This window comes from Nycticebus coucang, chromosome 5, assembly GCF_027406575.1.
Source record: "Nycticebus coucang isolate mNycCou1 chromosome 5, mNycCou1.pri, whole genome shotgun sequence".
Lineage (NCBI taxonomy): Eukaryota > Metazoa > Chordata > Mammalia > Primates > Lorisidae > Nycticebus > Nycticebus coucang.
Genome location: NC_069784.1, coordinates 52,137,316 through 52,155,681, shown reverse-complemented (window position 1 = coordinate 52,155,681; position 18,366 = coordinate 52,137,316). Strand labels below are relative to the sequence as shown.

The following is an 18,366-nucleotide window of genomic DNA, read 5'->3' as shown; positions in this document are numbered from 1 at the left end:
TTCAAACCCAGCCCCGGCCAAAAACCACAAAAAAAAAAAAAAAAAAGAAAGACATAGAATTCAAGCAGCACCTACAACAACATTGTTTGGCACCAACTGCTGCAAAACACACATACCTCTTTCTGCAAACACCTCAAGGGACAAAAATCTTTTCACTTAAGGAAGCAGAAGGAGCACACATAAAAGATCTGAATTTGAACAAGTAAATATTATACTTTAAGTTCCCCAAAGTCCTATTTGATGTTACAACTGCTATTTACACCAGGATCAATTCTTATAACACAGTTGGGGCCTTCTAAACTAGGCCTATTCCCTGGAGAAGATATGGGGAGGGGTGACAGTGGTGCTTGGGGACAGAGCTAGCTGTAGGCTCCAAAGGGAGTTCAGCTAACAGGCAGAGACTATGTCCAAAGGGGCTGGGACAGACCCAGCAGGGTGTGGTCCATATAGCCTTGACATCAGGGAAGTCAAAACAGGGAGATGTCAAGTACACAGCGAGGCGGGGAGTGGGGAAGGTGGAGAAGCACACTGGAAGGGGAGCTGGGTCCCAGTAGTTACGCAAGACCCCAGGCAAACAGGCACTATCGGGGACATGTTTCAGCTGGCAGCAGTAGCTGACATGTCTGATCTGGCTTTGGAGGTAGGAAGGGAATCTGACGTGGACAAAGCAGAACTTTATCCTAGCGGCTGGGTTTCTAAGCAGGGCACGAGGGCAAAGTCTTGAATAGAGAACAAGTGGGACCAATTATTAGAATTACAGTGAGGCGCAGATGAATAAGCTAATGAATATGTCGATTATGCTGTTTATAGATATACCAGCTGCAAAGTCTCAGTCACATGAATGACCAATAGTGAGACTCACCTTATCAAGCCGCAGTGGTGGGTAAGGAGATGGGTCTGGGCATCGAACCTGATGCTTCTCTGAAATCATCCTGACTTGACACCTACCTCTTTTGCTTATAGGTGAGGGCAGCCTAGCCCTGGGAGGTCAAGGCTTAGAAACAAGACTCAGGTTCCCTCGGTGCTGTCCCCCTAGCTGAATTTCCCATTATCCTGATTCACGGCCCTTATGGGACTAGGCACATTTACTTGCTCACAAAGGATTCCTCAGAGAGAAAGCAAGAACCATGCGGGAACCTTTTTGGGAGCATTCTTTGTCCTGGGCCAAGAAGCCTGGCTGAGGCTAGATCTCCGGCTGCAGCTGCTGTTCACCCTGCAGCAGGGATTCAGGTAGGGTGGAAAGTTATTTTATGCCTTCTGGGACTTTTCTTTAAATGGAAAAAAATATAACCAAGGTGGGGGATGGGGTTAAGTTTACAGATATTTGAAGTAAAATTGCACATTTGGAAACCAATGTAAGCTCCTAAGTAGGGTGCTGTTGGCTGGGGAAAAGTCAATTTCAAATCCTCACATATTTTATAATAATAACGAGACATACTTTCAATTGCCAAGTGCTTACTTTTTTTCTAGGCATTGTGCTAAGAGATTTTATGAATTATCAATTCATCCTTAGAATAATCCTACAGATCATTTGATCCCACTTTATAGACAAGAAAGTTGAGGCTTAGAAATATTCAGTAACTCGCATAGCTAGTAGGTGGTAGGACTGAGATTCAACCCCTTGTCTGTCTGTCTGTTTTAGGCTTCTCTTAAGTGCATATATGTTTTTAAGGAAAAAGGCAAGAAACAAAATTGTGTCCCATACCATGACCACAATGTGTACAAACAGAGCAAAAACCCAGAGCAACAAACAAAAATAAAAGCAGTTGTACCTGTTTGGTACTTCTGCGGGAGTGCTTTAATTTTCTTTATTTTGTAAACTGTTCTAATGTTATTGTTGAAATTAAAAGAATTTAAATATATTTATACTCAACCTTTGGGCTAAATTTGGTGTTCCCCTGGGCGGCTGCCAGGGGCTGCCTCTCTCCTCATGCCTGGGGAGCTTTCTTTGTTTGGGCTTTGACTGCCACCCTTAAGTGGAGTAAGGGTAGCAGGCGGCGCCCGCCCCAGGGCCCAGGCTGCCAACTGTATGACAGTGGAAGGTCTGCCAGCTTCGGCCTCTAGAAACGGCCAAGGACTGGAGTGGGAGCAGGGCCCCACCAGCTCTCGCACTTCAAGTGTGGTGAGTGTGCAGAGCGCCTGCTCCACACTGAGTCGCTGGTGGGAGGATGTCAGTAAGAGACAAGTCACCCGCAGCCTCTCTGGACCTTGTAGGGGAGGAGAACAATGCCCTAACACAAGGGAGAAGTCCTCCATGTGGTAAGCGAGAGAAAATGGGTGCTGCAATTCTCAGAGCAAGGGAAGAATCCAGGGAGGGAAGAACTGGGGAAGAGCTTCACAGAGTAGGCCGCATTTAAAATTGGCTTTGAAAGAAGAATTAGACTTTATTTTGTCAAAAGGAGAAAACCTTCAAGTGGGAGAAAATAGCACAGATTCTACTATAACTACCTAACACCAGCGACAGAACCGGAAGCAACAGAACCTCATGGTGTGTTCCACCAGTTGGGAGGAGCCCAAGAGGAGCTGGGGGACTCACTTTCAGGGTCTCTGGAAACTGACTCTCACTCTGCCCAGGGGCAGAATTTCTTTGGGTTTGGGAATAGGGTGAAAAGTGCTATACTTCAGGGTGACAAAGGGTGGCAGCAAGTGAGATAGATGGTACATGAGGGAAGACCTGAGAGGCTGGGGACATGGTGGGTGAAAGCTAAGAACACAGGCACTGGTGCATGGTGGCTGGATGGGTGGGGTAGGAGATGTGCAGAAGGAAGTCAGGGATGAAGAAGAGGTTTCAGGTCCTTATGGCCAATTCGACAACATTTTTTCCATTTATTTCTTTATTAAAAATAAGATGCAGGCCTGAGGCAGGACCTGGGATTCAATGATTACTATGCAGTTGAGGAATAACAGGAGTATTAGACCCTTTATGGCTTCCTTCAGATCTCTCAGTTCTGCCTGCCTCTTGCTCTTGGAAATGGTGTGGACCAATTTCATGTAGGTGCAGCAGGGCCCTGTTGAAGACTTGGGCCAACAGGTGAACAACCTAGATGTATGGGATAATCAAAGCAGTGTAGGGCAAACTTCTGATCAGAGGAAGACAAACCCTTTCTCACTCCTGTCCTTCTACCCTGGTGGGTCTGAGACCTGGTTGGCAGGGCTTCTCAAGGGTGAAGTTCTCTAGATTCAGCAACCAGTCCCTCTTTGCAATGCCCAGCCTAATAGCACACCTTCCTATCAGCTCTGCCTCCTTCTCACTCCCCTTGTTCCAGCTCTTGCCCCTAGAACCACCCACCCTAATGATGTGTTGGCACATCAGCTTCTGCTTAGTGGGGAATCCAGATTGAGCCAACAAATCCTGTTTGGAATCTAGCTGTCTTCGTTCCACAGTAGTGCAGCATTCAGACTGAGCCTGGAGCATCAGTCAGTAGCTCTGCTGCACTTCTAGAATAAGTGTCTGTGTGTAGGTAAAACGTTCTGACATTTGCTATGCTCTGTCCAGCGTGTACAGGGACTTACAGGGATTCCTACAGCTTCTTGTGTGTTAGTCTTCTCTACCCAGATAGATCTGTACCTCTGAGACCCTATGCCTCATAGCATTTAAGACCTTGGACAGGCAGGAGATACTGGAAAACATCTATCAGGTTGAACCCAAGTTGCTCTCTCTTATTTCATTCTATTTCACATCATCACCTTCTGCCTCACTTTATGTACAAACTAGTTTTCAAAAGGGTATTTCCTTCCTCTCCTTGTAGGGCTTGTGCATGTAGGAGCACCAATGGAAACTTCCATTGAGCAGGAAAGTGTGACCACTCTCCTGTGGATGCTGTGTGATTTTTACAATGGTTTCTCCAAAAAGCTCCCCTCCCCTAAGCAGTGGAGCTGGAGGTTCTGCTTGGCAAATACCCAAGTTTGTTGCTGTTGGCATGCCCCTGTGTCACCTATATTTCCAGTATGTCTTGTCTCTCATCCCTCCTCTGCCCCAAATCATGACATCTCCCATGTATTCTTTCTTTTTTTAATTTTCAGTGAGAAAGGAAATTAAAGGGTGGAAAGAAATGATTCTCTCCTTGGTTAATCAAAAACCTCACTGTCACTAACTTGTCTATCTTCCTCCCCATCACTAAAATAGTATCAAGATTTTAGCAAAATAAAAAATTACTACACACACACAAACACACATTGAGGTTCCTATCTTAACATTTATAGCAGCTCTAAGCCAAAGGGTTTTCTGGAGGTGAGAGGCAGCCAACGTAGTGGTGGCCTTTCTCTCTGCTTTTGTGTCAGGCTCCGGCAGGAGAGCTGAGAGTGTGGAGGTGTGGAGTTACGGACAGCCAGGCACTTCAGCCGGTTAGAGGCAGAGAACAGTGCCCTCCGACAGCTGGGTCGGGATGCTGTCAAGGCATGGTCAGAGCAGCTCTGTATGGCAGCTAAACTTTCAAAGTGATGTGCTTCTGGCTTTTCCAACACGTATGCTCTATCTTCTTTCTTTCTCTGGCACCTACTCAGACCCTGCCATTCCAAGTCCCCATCCCCATTTCTTCCAACATGTTCCACCCACCCCTCTGACTCTGCTTTCCCACCTGGCAGAGCACTGGGTTGTGGGCAGCTGGGTTACCTGCATACTCCTTGTCTTTCCTGCTCAACTCTGACATCAGAGAGGACACCTAGCATTTCTTTTTGGTCATTTTTCCTCCCTAGCACATGAGTCATAAAATGTTAGAACCGGGAGGGTCACCTAACAATCAAATGCAATGCGAATTTTCCAAGAAACTGAGACCTGGAGAAGCAAGAGTCCCAGGACCTCGGAGCTGGGCAGTGTCCAGCCAACCCTCCTAGCTGCTGCTGCAATCTTCCACGTCTCCCTCCACTCCTGAACACTTCCAGCTTCTTCTGCGTACTTCCATTGCAAAGCGCCAGAGAAGTTAAATTGATTTAGCCTGGTTTTACAGATCTAGGATCAGATCCCAGCTTTGCTAGTTATATAACCTTTTTGAAATCTTATTTTCTCACCTGTAAAATAGTGTCATATCATCTATCTCATAGGATTTCTATGAAGATTAAATGAAGCCATGTATATAAAGCACTTGGCATAATATCTTATTATAAAATGATTGCTTAATAAACGTTAGCTAATCTGATGCTATTTCCCAGTATAGCCCAGCTTATCTTCAAATGATCTGTTAGAAATTTCTTAATTTTCTCCTAGGTGAAATCTTTGCTGATAGGGTTTCCATCTTGTGTGTTTCCCAAAGTCACCCAGTGAGTTAGTGGCAGAACTGGGATCAGAATCAAGATGGCTCCACAGGTCAGGTGGTCTTTGCTATAGGAGTAAAAAGGACAGCAATCGGCCATAATAAACTGCTGTTATCATTATTCCCATTTCAGAAGCTGAGACAATAAAGCAGTTTTCCCAAGGCCTCAGAGCTAGTTAGTGAAAGAATCAGGTTCAATCCCAAGTCTCCTCCCTAGTCTGATGCTTTGTCCCACGGCAGGTGTGGCTTTAATGAGATTCTCACTGCTCCTTCTATCTTAGCAGGCCAGATTAGAGAAGTGTTTGTAGATGAAGACAGACAGCAGCCTGCCATGAGATCCCCTGCACACTCTGTCTCTGCTATAGGAACTGGGCCAAAGAGCTGTTCTGACCTACAAAGATCTTGGAGAGATAAGATTGGTCCTTAATTTCTACAGAGGATCTTGTATCAAAACTGTAGACATATTCTGCTTCCAGACAACTTGTCCTATAGAAATGATGCCCAAAATATGGGGTACCACAGTAGGAGCATGCTAGGGAGTCAAGGATGAGAGGAGCACCTCGAGCCCCTGAGGGCAGGCTGTGGGAAGGGTGTGTGCCGACTCTACAGCAAGGGGGTGGACTGAGCATAGGCTTATTTACCTTGCACTCTCATTTCACAACAGACACGATAAATGAGCATTTAAAAATTACAAAACATTTGAAAGACCTAGGACCTAAAATACTCCATTGATCAGAAATGAAGTTGTTACCCTAAAGGAAAAAGGAGAAAAAATATAGGGAGGGAACTCACAGTCACAGGGACTGGAGCCTCTGGACCTATGGGAGGGGGAAACACCTAAACATTCAAAAGGCCATAATTTCAATGCTTAAGCAGGGATAAAAGCCAGTGTTCTAGCTGGGAGTCCCATTGTTGGCAAAGGCCTGACCTGGAATCCCTGAGTAAACTGATATCCAAAGAGGAAGTTAGGATAGCTTTGTTGGCTCTCCTGGAATTGCATGCAAAAATAAGGTTTCTGCCAGTGGCTAAGGAAGAAAAGTCACTTGCATATTACTCAAGCATACATCTTTGTTGTGAGTTCAAAGCTCAATGTTATTCTATTTTTTCAGAGCCAGGGTCTTGAGCCATGGCCTTGAACAAGAGACCTACTAAGGTGCTGTGCATTGAAGTTACAAAGCTGCTGCACAGGGAGGGCATAATAGTCTAGGGGTGCCTGTGGGATAAAATGTCATGGAGGGGGTCAGGAAAAACTGACTGTGGTGATAGATTCACCAATATGTAAATATTCTAAAAGCCATTGAATTACACACTTTAAATAGATAAATGTTATGGCATATGAATTTCAGTCATGCTGTTAAAAAGCGTCATGGAAAATAAATTCACAATTCCTTTTCTTTTTAAATTCACAATTCTTAAGAAAGTGTTTGAGGAAATCCAGTTCCATGAATCACCACATCCAACAAACAAGATAAATCATACCTGAGAAAAAAGAATTAATAGAGTCATTATACTAAAAATTCTTAAAGGATAAAGAATAGAATAGCATCCACAAAAGAAAAGCAAGATTTATTAAGTAAGAACATATAGATACAAAACACACAAGTATATCTTAAAAACGAAAAATATAATATTAAAATTTAAAAATAGTCAAAATTACAGATTGGGAAGAGCTGAAGAAAGAATTGGTGAACTGGGAAATAGATTTAATTACATTTCTTAGAATTTTAGTGCAATGATTTAAAATATAGAAAATCTGAAAGACAAATTAAAAGACAGTGAGGCACTCTGATCTATGAAGAGTTTCAGGAGAGAATAAGGGGATGGGAAATAGACAATAATTGAAGAGAAGATGGTGGAAATATTTCTAGAACTGAAGAGAGAAATGAGATGCAGCTTTGCGAAGTTCATCAAGTATTAAAGATGACAAATTTCCAAACTCCACACTATAGATATACTGCAAAACATAAAAAGTAATTAAAAATCCTGTATTTATGGAAAAGACAGATTAACTGCAAAAGAACTCCAATAGATTTCTCATCAGCAACAACAGAAATTCTTTGGTATGATAAAAAGGAAGGAATCCAAAGAGTTAGGGAGTAGAGGAATGTTGGAACATATTGATCACATAGAATCCTACTTATCCATCCCTAACTTTGTCCTCTAGGAGGGCCCAAAGATACTCTCTGTACCACGATATTGAGAAAGGCATGTCTTTTGGACTAAAATATGAAATAGCTTTAGAGAACTGTAATTCTGCAGCAGGATGGAGAAAGCTGCTTTTTGCAGGTGTAAACTATTTGATTATGGTGTTCTTTTCTCATTGTTATAGAAGTAAAATCATTTCCCAGATTAACAGTTGCATAGTATGTGCTGGTGTACATATTGGTTTACTCTGTTAAAAAGACCATGCTTAGAAGTTATACCTCTGATAAAGGTCTAATAACCAGAATCCACAGAGAACTCAAACGTATTAGCAAGAAAAGAACATGTGATCCCATCTCAGGGTGGACAAGGGACTTGAAGAGAAACTTCTCTAAAGAAGACAGACGCACGATCTACAAACACATGAAAAAAAGCTCATCATCCTTATTCATCAGAGAAATGCAAATCAAAACTACTTTGAGATATCACCTAACCCCAGTAAGAGTAGCCCACATAACAAAATCCCAAAACCAGAGATGTTGGCGTGGATGTGGAGAAAAGGGCACACTTCTGCACTGCTGGTGGGAATGCACACTAATATGTTCCTTCTGGAAGGATGTTTGGAGAATACTTAGAGACCTAAAAATAGACCTGCCATTTGATCCTATAATTCCTTTACTCGGCATATACCCAGAAGACCAAAAATAACAATATAACAAAGACATCTGTACCAGAATGTTTATTGCAGCCCAATTCATAATTGCTAAGTCATGGAAGAAGCCCAAGTGCCCATCGACCCACGAATGGACTAGCAAATTGTGGTACATGTATACCATGGAATATTATGCAGCCTTTACCTCTTACATGTTTACATGGATGGAGCTGGAACATATTCTTCTTAGCAAAGTATCTCAGGAATGGAAGAAAAAGTATCCAATGTACTCAGCTCTACTATGAAGCTAAATTATAGCTTTCACATGAAGGCTATAACCCAACTATAGCACAAAACTATGAGGAAAGGGCCAAGGAAGGGGAAGGGAGTGGGGAGGTTATGGTGGAGGGAGGATAATGGGTGGGGCCACACCTACAGTGCATCTTAGAATGGGTACAGGCAAAACTTACTAAATGCAGAATACAAATCCCTACATACAGTAACTAAGAAAATGCCATGAAGGCTACGTTGAACAGTTTGATGAGAATATTTCAGATTGTATATGAAACCAGCACATTGTACCCCTTGATTGCACTAATGTACACAGCTATGATTTAACAATAAAAATAAATAAATTAATAAAAAAAAGACCATGCTTAGAACAGAGGTTTCAAATGTAGACTCTACCTAATTTGGTTTATGATCCAATCCACTGCCATGCTCCAAGACCTGTCTGTTTTCTACATAAAGTAAATGGAGACATGGTGGGGATCAGCATCCCTGTCTCTTTCAAGGATTTGATGGTTGTTCTAATCTCTAAGATTCCATCATGAATGGAGCTTGGGTTTGGACTGCTATTTTGGCAGGGTAGATCCAAGGATTCTTGATAGTCACCTTCACTCCACAGTCCTGAAGTAGCTTTATGGGTATACATTCAGGAACTTGGAGGGGGGGAACCACAGGATGTATTTTTGGAGCTTTGGAGATTACTGGGGTATGGACTTAGCCCCTATAGCCACGTATTTCCTCCTTTGAAGGGGCAAAGTCCACTGTACCCTTGTGAGGTGAATCAGTCTCATTTGTGCTCCTTGAAGTACAAGGCTCTGAGAAGGAACATTTCCAGTGCTTGGGCTGCAGTCATGCCTTAAAGGAAAGAGTGTGCCGAAGGGCGCTCACCAAGTCGTAGCTGGAGACAGATCATATGCCTGGGGCAATGGACCATTGCACTTAATCCCCTACTTCTATTTACACAATAACTTTCACTTAGTCGTATAGGGAAGTGGACAAACAGAACAGACAACCGAGCCCTTTGTGAAATTATGAAACACTGACAAATATCTCCATTGTTGTTTATCTCCAAACAGGATATTCTTGGTTTAGAAAGGTGTGTACATACTTTGCTGTATTAACGCTGATAAGGAATCTTTACCTTTTGTCTTCTTTATTCTTGGATTGTTTTTAACTGATGATTTGGGATATATAAGAAAATGAATAAAGACGGCTGATTGCTGCTGTGCCCGAGTGAGAACCAGCCATCCCTTTTAAATCAATCATTTCATCTGCAGTGCTTTCCTCTGCGTCTCTGACTAGGCCAGTGGACAGCAACACTATCTGCCTCACCTATCTTGGTGAGGCAGGAAGCCAGAGCTAAAGCCACCTACTCAGATACAGCTAAGAGTGGGGGGCAGAAGGCTTCGATGACATGACATCACTCCCCCAAATCCCTCCCCCAACTGACTAGTGTGTTAGGGTGGTGTTATGGGTTCAAGAGTCAGTGTTTCATAATTTCTGAAAGGGTCTGTGTATTTCTATCTCCCCAGTGCTGAGAATATTTGTAGGAAGGCCCCCACAAGAAAATATAGAAAGAAGTTTTTGGTGTGTGTGCTTGTAGCAATATCTCAGCATTCTTTCTCCAGGGTTTTCAACCTTTCTTTACTCAAGGAGCTCCAGGTCTTTGAATTGATTCTGGTCTGGATTCTCTACCGTGGTGATTTGAGTCAGGCTTGTATTTGCTAGACTTAAGAGTTTCTTTGGCCCTTGATTCAGATCAAGAAGGAATATACTGAGTTGTCCTTCAGTGAATCCTGTGGGTGGAACCTGTTGATTACCACTCTGTCCCTGATCCCCTGTGTGATAACCCTGCTCACCCCACCTCTGGTGGCTAAGTGTTGCCACTTTGCCTCCTCCACTCCAAGATCTAATCATCTCCTATGCATATTAAATCAGGGAGCTCATTTCAATTGCAGCATCTCCTATCTTTAGACCCAGCCTAAAGAACTTGATTTATAAATGGATCTGTAAAGTGTGATGGCACCAGTGGACTGCTATTAAGGACTGGGCTTGAAGGATTGTAGAGTAGGGAAACCCTTCCTTTGTGGAGAGCTTTGAGTGGTACTTGTCATGGTGTACTTTGTCTGGAAGGAGAAATGATCTGAGTTCTTGATCTAAGCCAATTCATGGACAATGCTTATGGTTTGGACAAATAGTCAAGGACTTGGAAGAAATAAGATTGATGGATTTGTGATAAAGAGTTTGGGGAAAACATATATTAATGGACTAATCATAATGGGTCCAGGGTGTGAAAATATATTTGTTCCATGAGAATGTTCTTCCAAAGATGTTCACAGTGCAGAAGGCCCTTAAACGGGTCTGACAATTAAGTTTGTGAACTCATCTTAGAAAAAGTGTTACATGCCTCATTGCCTAATATCACTATGGTCACCTCCAAAGTAGTTCCCTTAGGAATCTATGCTCTGATGCCAGTGCCTAGTTCACCTTCACAGCAATTTTAGAACTCTTTCTGGAATGCCCATCAGAGCTGTCATTATAATATTCTTAATGTCCTGAATGTCATCAAAATATCTTCCTTTCAATATTTTCTTTACCTTTGGGTAAAGAAAAACGTCATTGGGGTCCAGATCAGGTGAGTAGGGAGGGTGTTCCAGTAAAGTTATTTGTTTTCTGGTTTCACAAGAAATTTACAAATGTTTGTTCATTGGTCTAATTCAAACTCTGACATTCTCACGACAATACAGAAAAACACGCAACAACAATAATGAATGCCACTCAGCAACACATTGCCACATGTTGACACAAACATGTCTGTAAGACAGTGATATGCCAAGCTTATGAAACCTTACTGAGCTGCCAAGGTAAGCACATGGTGGCCAGTTCACAAACTTAATTGTCAGGCTTTTGTATCTTGTCCCATGAATATCAGTCAGCCTCTTTTCCAGTATTTTCTCAATAAGGTTATGACCATCACCATGGTGGGTGGATTAAGATTATAGATAGGCTCAACAATGTACACTATCCTTTGTTGATGCTGACCTGGCCATACCACTGCCGAGTTATCCAATTTCTTGGAAGCAGAGATGATGATGGTACCATAGCCTAGAGGTGCCTATCTAGCACTTTCCTGGAAGGCTGATTACATTAGATTCTTTATCACGGAGGGGGCAATAATTTGGTTCTCATTGTAATAGATAGTTATTGGATTTTCCTTCTCTGTCATCAAGTTTCTGTCAGGAATATCACTTATGAGATTAACAAATGCCTGATTCACTATCATGGAGTCTTACATGTAATTGTTTCTAGCATTACCATAATGCAAAACCAAATACATAATTATTATAATGCTGTAACTAAAAAAAAATCAGTGGCTCAACAAAATGGAAATTTCATCCTTGTTCATGTAATTGTCCAATGTACATGTTTCTGATTTGCAGCATTCCTTTATGTAGTGTTTAGGGGGCATCTTGTGGTGTCATTATCCTCTAGAAACTCAAGAGTTCTCAACATTCAGATGACAGACATTAGAAGAGAATGTAGATAATCCCCACTAGCTTCTTCCAAGTCCCTGCCTGGAAGTGACACACATCACTTCTATTAGTGATATCTGTTTATGTGGATGCAAGGGATGCTGGAAAATGTAGTATACTTCAATTTCAATGCCATAATAGGTGGATATTTGGTGGAAAGCTAGCCCTCTTGATCTAACATTATCAGGGCACTAGGTAGGTAGACTGGTCACCAAATTCAATGCACACCTTTCTTGCCATACTTACACAATGAAAGATGAAAAAATACAAAGATATAAAAAATTCCACCCAATTACTATATTCAGCTCAATATCCAAGGTCTCTGGGAGAGGTGCAGTTCTCTCCAGGAAGCCCGGATGTATCTCCTTATAGTCCAGAGACTTAGAAACTCAAAGACAAATTCTGCTCTCCACTAATCACCACTCAAAATACAATGTGGAGGCAGGAACAAGACAGCTACTATAAAATTCCCTTTCCCTTTCTATTCAGCAACGATGAAGTCTTGCTGGATAGACACAGTAAACACTGTTTGCTCCAGTGTGAAGGAAGATTCATAATTAAACCTTGATTTTGACTTCTGGAGGAAGCTCCTTGTCCATTGCTCATCCTGATACCTGGCTACACCTTTGAAAAATGCTTCTGGATGGTACCTGTGGCTCAAAGGAGTAGAGTGCCAGCCCCATATACCAGAGATGGTGGGTTCAAACCTGGCCCTGGTCAAAAACTGCAAAAAAAAAAAAAAAGAAAAGAAAAATGCTTCTATACCTCCCTTCCTCCATGACCTCCTTTGGAGTGAGCATTATTGAGCCGTCCTTAGAACTATACGTCATTCACAGACTGCTTCCAACATGTGAAAATTAGGGGGCTTGAGTTTTTTTTTTTTTTTTATATTACAGAGGGTTTTTGTTTACTTGTTTGTTTTAGGCCAGAATCATGATTTCTCTGCTAACACAATTCTCTCCAAAAAAGTATGCTTCTAGTCTATTAATATTTGCTTCTATTCAATCCTATGTGTTAGTAGACCAAAAGTCTTCCTCAGACATAAGTCTTAATACTGTATTAGTTCTTTACTTCCTTATCCTCATGCCTTTCTCAGCTCATGAGGCTACCTGAAGCTGCCTGAAGCCACAAGCTTGAGTGTGGAAGTAATAACTTGAAGTTGATCTTTTCTACAGCCTGAGTCATCCTATATTACTGGGAAATCTTTTTTTTTTTTGATACCATATCTCACATTTTTTTTTTTAAATACAGCGTATCGCCCTGGGTACAGTGCCATAGCATCATAGCTCACAGCAACCTCAGAATCTTGGCCTCAAGTGATCCTTTTGCCTCAGCCTCTCAAGTAGCTGGGGCTACAGGTGCCTGCCATTGTTTATCAGTGTTTGTTTTTTTTTTTTGTTTGTTTATCAGTGTTTTAACATGGAAATTTAATTCTTGTTCATGTAATTGTCTAATTTATCTTTTTCTGGTTTGCAGCATTCCTTCATGTAGTGTTCTGAAAACAAAGAGTATTTCACAAGACCTTTGCAAAAGGAGGTTGGATACCTGGTGGCAGCCATGAGGCTAACTTTCCTATCCCAGTTCCCCAGGGGTCCCACTCTTGCTTGGGCTGGTCTCAAACTGCTGAGCTCAGTTGATCCTCTCCCCTCAGCTTCCTAGAGGGTTAGGATTACAGGCGTGAGCCACTGGACCAGGCTTACTATGAAATCTTAATGAACCTTTGTTGCACAAATATATTTTTCATGTTAACTCCTATTATTTGAGGCCAAGAAGATTTGACTTTTCCAGTTTCACAAGGTCCTATATTTCTTTACTGCCCCTAACACTTTTAATTTCCATTTCACACTAATTACTAAACCAAATAATTTCAGTATCTACTTCTGAGGAACTTGGCCCAAGATCCTTGTATATGACCCATCTTCTATTAGGATGTAAATTCCGCCATGACAAAGACTTTGTCTTGCTCATCACTGTATTTTAGAGCCTAGAACAAAGCCTAGTACATAATATTTAAGGTGCTATATAAGTATCTATTGAATTAATGAGTGAAATAGACATTTTCTAAGATATCTAAGAAATAGACATTCTCTAAGAAATAGATATTTTCATTTTTAAAAAAACATTAATTTTATTACAGGTGTAGTTTAAAACCAGAAAACAAATATGCTACAACTATATGGATGGCAAAAATTAGAAATAATGTTACCATGGTATTTGATCAGGACTACAGGCACTAACTTTGTGGAACTGATAATTTCATAATTTCATATGAGGAAAGTGGGATGGGGAAGAGTGGTATCAAATGTCAGGATAATACTGAATTTTGTACATTCATTTGGAAGGAAAAGGACTCTTGTGACCCAACAACAACAACCAAAATTTATGGTTTAATTTATAAAATATAAAAACCCAAAGCTTATAGAAAACTCAAATATAAAATAGTTAATAAACTGGCTTTTGCTATAACCCCGCATGTTTACTTATAATGGAGTTCATTTCTAAACTCTCTATGCAATATATCAAATTTAGAAGCAGGTGATTTCTAGTGTGCATTATGTTTATATCTAGAAAAATCTTTTTAGAATATTTATTTTGAAAAGTGCATAACAGGTATGAAAGGCTTATCCAAATTTTTCAAAACTCAGCATCTTTCTCATCTCCAATAATCTAGAAAACTAGTAGAACATAAACTGAATCAAATTTTGAAACTGTCTTTGACAAGATAAAAACACCAAATATCTAAAATTCATTTTGAAAATATAGTCTAAACAACTCAAACCTGAAGTACTGATCTTGGTGTTCTCCAGAATACTAAATTCTAAATAAATAAAAATTTACATGCAGTTTTTTAGCTTTAAGAGAAACATTTCTTTTTGTTTCATTAGAAAGTTACCTCTAATGAATACAGTAATAGAGAAATAGCACAATTCTTATTCAGTCCCTAAATTTTCACAGGCAAAAATGAGCAATTTTATTTTTTTCCCCCTGCATTTATTTATCGGTCTATGGGGCTTACAAACAGCAACATTCTTGGGCTGATAGTGTCAATAGATTTTGCTTAAATTTTGAGGGGAGGAAAACAAAACTACATCAAATAAAGTGATTATACTTCAGTCAACAAAGGGCAACTCTAAGAGGCAAAGCAAGGCAAGTGCAGTGGGTCACATCTGTAGGCCCAGCACTTTTGGGAGGTCCAGACAAGAGAATCACTTGAGGCCAGGAGTTTAAGACCAGCCTGAGCGAGACCCCATCCCTACAAAAAGTACAAAAATTAGGTGAGTGAGGTGGCACATGACAGTAGTCCCAGCTACTCAGGAGGCTGAGGTGGAAAGATCACTGGAGCTATGATTGTGCCTCTGCACTCCAGCCTAGGCAACAAGACCCCCTTAAAAAAAAAAAAAGTACAAGTGGAATTAAGGCAGCTTTAAAAGAAAACTTATCAACCCAAAATAGTGCTACTGTAGTATAATCCATTTCTTAAAAATCTGTGTGTAGTCTAGTCTAGATATAACAGCCAAAAATCAAACAAGTATTGCGTTTATGATGTATCAGGTGCTTTACTTCAGTGAATGAAAAATAGTCACAACTCCAATGAATGGGAATTTACTATGGATATATGCACCTTGCCAGAGATGTCTGTGTTACTCCCAGAAATGTCTTAGCGATCCCATGTTCCTCACAAACTTAGTATAACTGTTGTAAAAAAAATCAGCTGTGGTCCTGCATAGCCATTCACAGTTGACCTCAACAACATCTCTGACGTAGGAGACTGGTTATCTGTGACAGGCAGAAGCATGTGGTGGTCCTCAGCCCCAAGTGGAAGAGCTAGAGGCAAAATCACATAGGAAGGCTACACATCCATAGCTTCTGATAAAGGGCTTTTTTTGTATGGAATCTTGTTCACTCACAATATAATCTTCTATACTGGAATCTAGAGTTTTATCTGCACCAGAATGGACTTTTGTTTTGTGCTTCTTTAAATTTTTAATATCCGTATAAGAATTTCCACACAATTCACAGATAAATGGTCTTTCTCCTGTATGGGATTGAAAGTGTTTGTTGAGCTCTCCTGAGGAAATAAAACTTTTCCCACAAATACCACATATGTATGGTTTTTCACCTGTATGTTTTCGAGAATGAGTGATAAGAGAACTAGAGACAGCAAATGCCTTCCCACATGTGTCACACACATACGACTTTTCCCCGGTGTGCCGCCGCACGTGATAGGTCAGGGTGCTGGCCTGGGCAAATCTCTGTCCACACCTATCACAGACATATGGCTTCTCTCCGCTATGCTTCCTTGCATGGATCTTGAGATTGCTGGAAGTTGCAAACTGTAAATTGCACACATCACATTTGTAGGGTTTTTCTTCACCATGATGCATGCGACTATGGAAGACCAGCTGGCATTTCTGAGCAAATCCTTTATCACACAATTCACATTTGTATGGCTTCTCACCTGTGTGAGTTCTTACGTGTGTTTTCAGCTGGTTACACTGAGTGAATGCCTTTCCACACAACTGGCAGACGTAAGGTTTGACTCCTTTGTGTATTCTCATGTGCCTTCTCAAGCTGCTGGCTTCTGAAAACACTTTCCCACACGTGTTGCACACGGGCTTGGCCTTGGAGTCCCTCTGATCCAGCTCTTCTCCCGAGTTCTCCAGCTCATATGGACTCTTGACACTGGCTATGTTGGACATAGAGTGTTCTTTCAGAGCACAGCTGGGCTGTGATTTTCCTCATTTCCGTTTCACTGTAACAATTTGCACAGTATCTTGCGCTGGAAAAGTGTTTTCCATAACTGATGTCAACTCAAGTTCTGAATTACCATTTCTCTGTGCAATTTGCTCTACTACAGGTGTGGACAACTTACTTGCATCTAAGAATAATTCAACAGATGCATTTTCTAAAATGTCACTGGGGTATTGCACTGTTTTATTCTGTCCTGCTGTCTGGGAGTTGAAAGGCTTCTTCTTCTTTTTACTTTGAGATGACTTCTTTGTCAAAGCTCCTTGTTTAGGATTTGCCTGAACTAAATCTACAGAGAATTCTGATTTCTCCCAAGTGTTATAATCTCACAGAGTAAGAAGACAAGTCTGTTGATTCAATTCAATGTTTCCAGTAATACTAGATATCTCTGTAGAAGAAGGATTAGCAATAAAAGCAAAATCTTCCATCTTTATTTTACATTTTGTAACCACCTCTTCCACTTTGAGATAGTCAGCAGCCTGATGAATTTCTTTAACATTCCAACTATCAAGATTTAAAATTCCTGTGTAAATAAACTCCAACAATTTCTGAAATCCATCAGCCTTCACCTGACTCTGATCAAGAAAGACATTGTTCTCAGAAGTGCTTCTGTAGATTGCACCAAAATACTCACTAAGCAAGGCGAGCACATTCCTATGAGCTTTAAATTGGAATTCCCCAATCACTATGGTGCAGTCACAAAGAAAACCTGCTTCTCGTTGTTTGTTCAGTCTCTCTAAAAGGTGTTCACAGTGGTGTGAATACTGCATTTTGATACCAGAATGGAATTTTACACTTGATCCACAGCAGCTCACGGGAGCACAGTTTCCTCACTCGCTCTCCACCATCTTGGGACAGAAATAGATATTTTCTTAGTGAATAAATGAAACAAATCTAGGGCTCTCTTTGGCAGATGTTCTGGTAAGGATATTCTCATTTACTTCATTACATCCAGCGATGTTTTGGAGTCTAGTAATGTTTTAGCAACTTTTGTAGGTTGGCACATTGGAAAACTGCCTAGTTGGCCCATGCCCAGCTCTCACTGAATGAATGAACATGGTGCATGCCTATAACTAGGAGGAACAGAGGACACACAATGGGGAAGAGATGAGGAAAGGAGGGCTTGTCTACTAGGTGTAATTAGATCAGGGTGGGTCTACCACTGGCAGTCAGTAGAGGGAAGGAACTCTGTAAGTAGCTATTACCCTTCTGTGTAAGTAGCCACACTTCCTTTGGCCAATCAAAAGAAAAGCAGACTATCCCTGCAGAGATGTGGAAGGGAACATGGCAGTTTTAGGTGTTTCTCTCTGATAAAGTAAACTCCAGAGCCTGATACCTGCTCCCACTTTAATTCACAGCTTCTTTAGATCTTTGCTGAGGGTGGAGCAGGGTTGAGTGGTACCTAAAATTAGCTAAAAATAAATCTTGAAACAGATATTTTTTGCCAGGAGCAGGTATTTTAGGGAAGTACAGTTTGATTTCTGAAAACAAAGAATACCTTATAGGACCTTTGCAAAAGGAAGCTGGACACCTGGTGGAAGCCATGAAGGTTATTTTCCTATCCCAGCTCCCCAAAAAGGAGGCTGAACAAGCCCTCCATTCCACTCTAGCCCTGATATCCTGACTCTATCCTCGTGCTTTACCACCTCCTGCTCAATAGAGATTCACAACGGCACCACCTTCTGAGTCAAGGATTACAGTTTCCCAAAATAAGTTGTACTGAACAACTGTTGTGCCCAGAAACAGACTGAGT

General features: G+C 41.2%; 1 pseudogene across 1 annotated transcript; it reads right to left on the bottom strand.

The window, feature by feature from the left end:
- Positions 1-14,593: 14,593 nt before the first annotated feature.
- On the bottom strand, positions 14,594-17,443 carry LOC128585714 (myoneurin-like; annotated as a pseudogene). Its single transcript, XR_008380093.1, has one exon. The product of XR_008380093.1 is annotated as a myoneurin-like (transcript).
- Between the last annotated feature and the right edge of the window lie 923 nt (positions 17,444-18,366).